This window comes from Musa acuminata, unplaced genomic scaffold (assembly GCF_036884655.1).
Source record: "Musa acuminata AAA Group cultivar baxijiao unplaced genomic scaffold, Cavendish_Baxijiao_AAA HiC_scaffold_278, whole genome shotgun sequence".
NCBI classification, from domain to species: Eukaryota; Viridiplantae; Streptophyta; class Magnoliopsida; order Zingiberales; family Musaceae; genus Musa; species Musa acuminata.
The window spans coordinates 25,001-30,000 of record NW_027020541.1 but is presented as its reverse complement, the minus strand read 5'-3'; positions in this window follow the sequence as shown (position 1 = coordinate 30,000).

The following is a 5,000-nucleotide window of genomic DNA, read 5'->3' as shown; positions in this document are numbered from 1 at the left end:
GCGGCACACAAGAACAGCCCAAAAACAGGCCAAAACAGCCCAAAAACGGGCCAAAACTGGCCATTTTTGGCTGCGCGAGCGAGCAGCGAGCGGCGGACAGCGAGCGAAGCGAGAGGCAGCACCGTCCCTGCTATACGAAAGCCCCATCCAGCCCTGTGCCACCCGGGGGGTTCCAGGGTGCTGAGATGGCTGACGTTTTGCTCCGCTCACGACGGTCGCCGCGGCACGCAAGAACAGGCCAAAAACTGGCCAAAACAGCCCAAAAACGGGCCAAAACTGGCCATTTTTTGCTGCGCGAGCGAGCGGAGAGCGGCGAACAGCGAGCGAAGCGCGAGGCAGCACCGTCCCTGCTATACGAAAGCCCCATCCAGCCCTGTGCCACCCGGGGGGTTCCAGGGTGCTGAGATGGCTGACATTTTGCTCCGCTCACGACGGTCACCGCGCCACACAAGAACAGCCCAAAAACAGGCCAAAACAGCCCAAAAACGGGCCAAAACTGGCCATTTTTGGCTGCGCGAGCGAGCGGCGAGCGGCGAACAGCGAGCGAAGCGAGAGGCAGCACCGTCCCTGCTATACGAAAGCCCCATCCAGCCCTGTGCCACCCGGGGGGTTCCAGGGTGCTGAGATGGCTGACGTTTTGCTCCGCTCACGACGGTCACCGCACCACGCAAGAACAGGCCAAAAACTGGCCAAAACAGCCCAAAAACGGGCCAAAACTGGCCATTTTTGGCTGCGCGAGCGAGCGGCGAGCGGCGAACAGCGAGCGAAGCGAGAGGCAGCACCGTCCCTGCTATACGAAAGCCCCATCCAGCCCTGTGCCACCCGGGGGGTTCCAGGGTGCTGAGATGGCTGACGTTTTGCTCCGCTCTCGACGGTCACCGCGCAATGCAAGAACAGGCCAAAAACTGGCCAAAACGGCCCAAAAACGGGCCAAAACTGGCCATTTTTGGCTGCGCGAGCGGCGAGCGGCGGACAGCGAGCGAAGCGAGAGGCAGCACCGTCCCTGCTATACGAAAGCCCCATCCAGCCCTGTGCCACCCGGGGGGTTCCAGGGTGCTGAGATGGCTGACGTTTTGCTCCGCTCTCGACGGTCACCGCGCAATGCAAGAACAGGCCAAAAACTGGCCAAAACGGCCCAAAAACGGGCCAAAACTGGCCATTTTTGGCTGCGCGAGCGAGCGGCGAGCGGCGGACAGCGAGCGAAGCGAGAGGCAGCACCGTCCCTGCTATACGAAAGCCCCATCCAGCCCTGTGCCACCCGGGGGGTTCCAGGGTGCTGAGATGGCTGACGTTTTGCTCCGCTCTCGACGGTCACCGCGCAATGCAAGAACAGGCCAAAAACTGGCCAAAACGGCCCAAAAACGGGCCAAAACTGGCCATTTTTGGCTGCACGAGCGAGCGGCGAGCGGCGGACAGCGAGCGAAGCGAGAGGCAGCACCGTCCCTGCTATACGAAAGCCCCATCCAGCCCTGTGCCACCCGGGGGGTTCCAGGGTGCTGAGATGGCTGACGTTTTGCTCCGCTCTCGACGGTCACCGCGCAATGCAAGAACAGGCCAAAAACTGGCCAAAACGGCCCAAAAACGGGCCAAAACTGGCCATTTTTGGCTGCACGAGCGAGCGGCGAGCGGCGGACAGCGAGCGAAGCGAGAGGCAGCACCGTCCCTGCTATACGAAAGCCCCATCCAGCCCTGTGCCACCCGGGGGGTTCCAGGGTGCTGAGATGGCTGACGTTTTGCTCCGCTCTCGACGGTCACCGCGCAATGCAAGAACAGGCCAAAAACTGGCCAAAACGGCCCAAAAACGGGCCAAAACTGGCCATTTTTGGCTGCACGAGCGAGCGGCGAGCGGCGGACAGCGAGCGAAGCGAGAGGCAGCACCGTCCCTGCTATACGAAAGCCCCATCCAGCCCTGTGCCACCCGGGGGGTTCCAGGGTGCTGAGATGGCTGACGTTTTGCTCCGCTCTCGACGGTCACCGCGCAATGCAAGAACAGGCCAAAAACTGGCCAAAACGGCCCAAAAACGGGCCAAAACTGGCCATTTTTGGCTGCGCGAGCGAGCGGCGAGCGGCGGACAGCGAGCGAAGCGAGAGGCAGCACCGTCCCTGCTATACGAAAGCCCCATCCAGCCCTGTGCCACCCGGGGGGTTCCAGGGTGCTGAGATGGCTGACGTTTTGCTCCGCTCTCGACGGTCACCGCGCAATGCAAGAACAGGCCAAAAACTGGCCAAAACGGCCCAAAAACGGGCCAAAACTGGCCATTTTTGGCTGCACGAGCGAGCGGCGAGCGGCGGACAGCGAGCGAAGCGAGAGGCAGCACCGTCCCTGCTATACGAAAGCCCCATCCAGCCCTGTGCCACCCGGGGGGTTCCAGGGTGCTGAGATGGCTGACGTTTTGCTCCGCTCTCGACGGTCACCGCGCAATGCAAGAACAGGCCAAAAACTGGCCAAAACGGCCCAAAAACGGGCCAAAACTGGCCATTTTTGGCTGCACGAGCGAGCGGCGAGCGGCGGACAGCGAGCGAAGCGAGAGGCAGCACCGTCCCTGCTATACGAAAGCCCCATCCAGCCCTGTGCCACCCGGGGGGGGTTCCAGGGTGCTGAGATGGCTGACGTTTTGCTCCGCTCTCGACGGTCACCGCGCAATGCAAGAACAGGCCAAAAACTGGCCAAAACGGCCCAAAAACGGGCCAAAACTGGCCATTTTTGGCTGCACGAGCGAGCGGCGAGCGGCGGACAGCGAGCGAAGCGAGAGGCAGCACCGTCCCTGCTATACGAAAGCCCCATCCAGCCCTGTGCCACCCGGGGGGTTCCAGGGTGCTGAGATGGCTGACGTTTTGCTCCGCTCTCGACGGTCACCGCGCAATGCAAGAACAGGCCAAAAACTGGCCAAAACGGCCCAAAAACGGGCCAAAACTGGCCATTTTTGGCTGCGCGAGCGAGCGGCGAGCGGCGGACAGCGAGCGAAGCGAGAGGCAGCACCGTCCCTGCTATACGAAAGCCCCATCCAGCCCTGTGCCACCCGGGGGGTTCCAGGGTGCTGAGATGGCTGACGTTTTGCTCCGCTCTCGACGGTCACCGCGCAATGCAAGAACAGGCCAAAAACTGGCCAAAACGGCCCAAAAACGGGCCAAAACTGGCCATTTTTGGCTGCACGAGCGAGCGGCGAGCGGCGGACAGCGAGCGAAGCGAGAGGCAGCACCGTCCCTGCTATACGAAAGCCCCATCCAGCCCTGTGCCACCCGGGGGGTTCCAGGGTGCTGAGATGGCTGACGTTTTGCTCCGCTCTCGACGGTCACCGCGCAATGCAAGAACAGGCCAAAAACTGGCCAAAACGGCCCAAAAACGGGCCAAAACTGGCCATTTTTGGCTGCACGAGCGAGCGGCGAGCGGCGGACAGCGAGCGAAGCGAGAGGCAGCACCGTCCCTGCTATACGAAAGCCCCATCCAGCCCTGTGCCACCCGGGGGGTTCCAGGGTGCTGAGATGGCTGACGTTTTGCTCCGCTCTCGACGGTCACCGCGCAATGCAAGAACAGGCCAAAAACTGGCCAAAACGGCCCAAAAACGGGCCAAAACTGGCCATTTTTGGCTGCACGAGCGAGCGGCGAGCGGCGGACAGCGAGCGAAGCGAGAGGCAGCACCGTCCCTGCTATACGAAAGCCCCATCCAGCCCTGTGCCACCCGGGGGGTTCCAGGGTGCTGAGATGGCTGACGTTTTGCTCCGCTCTCGACGGTCACCGCGCAATGCAAGAACAGGCCAAAAACTGGCCAAAACGGCCCAAAAACGGGCCAAAACTGGCCATTTTTGGCTGCACGAGCGAGCGGCGAGCGGCGGACAGCGAGCGAAGCGAGAGGCAGCACCGTCCCTGCTATACGAAAGCCCCATCCAGCCCTGTGCCACCCGGGGGGTTCCAGGGTGCTGAGATGGCTGACGTTTTGCTCCGCTCTCGACGGTCACCGCGCAATGCAAGAACAGGCCAAAAACTGGCCAAAACGGCCCAAAAACGGGCCAAAACTGGCCATTTTTGGCTGCACGAGCGAGCGGCGAGCGGCGGACAGCGAGCGAAGCGAGAGGCAGCACCGTCCCTGCTATACGAAAGCCCCATCCAGCCCTGTGCCACCCGGGGGGTTCCAGGGTGCTGAGATGGCTGACGTTTTGCTCCGCTCTCGACGGTCACCGCGCAATGCAAGAACAGGCCAAAAACTGGCCAAAACGGCCCAAAAACGGGCCAAAACTGGCCATTTTTGGCTGCACGAGCGAGCGGCGAGCGGCGGACAGCGAGCGAAGCGAGAGGCAGCACCGTCCCTGCTATACGAAAGCCCCATCCAGCCCTGTGCCACCCGGGGGGTTCCAGGGTGCTGAGATGGCTGACGTTTTGCTCCGCTCTCGACGGTCACCGCGCAATGCAAGAACAGGCCAAAAACTGGCCAAAACGGCCCAAAAACGGGCCAAAACTGGCCATTTTTGGCTGCACGAGCGAGCGGCGAGCGGCGGACAGCGAGCGAAGCGAGAGGCAGCACCGTCCCTGCTATACGAAAGCCCCATCCAGCCCTGTGCCACCCGGGGGGTTCCAGGGTGCTGAGATGGCTGACGTTTTGCTCCGCTCTCGACGGTCACCGCGCAATGCAAGAACAGGCCAAAAACTGGCCAAAACGGCCCAAAAACGGGCCAAAACTGGCCATTTTTGGCTGCACGAGCGAGCGGCGAGCGGCGGACAGCGAGCGAAGCGAGAGGCAGCACCGTCCCTGCTATACGAAAGCCCCATCCAGCCCTGTGCCACCCGGGGGGTTCCAGGGTGCTGAGATGGCTGACGTTTTGCTCCGCTCTCGACGGTCACCGCGCAATGCAAGAACAGGCCAAAAACTGGCCAAAACGGCCCAAAAACGGGCCAAAACTGGCCATTTTTGGCTGCACGAGCGAGCGGCGAGCGGCGGACAGCGAGCGAAGCGAGAGGCAGCACCGTCCCTGCTATACGAAAGCCCCATCCAGCCCTGTGCCAC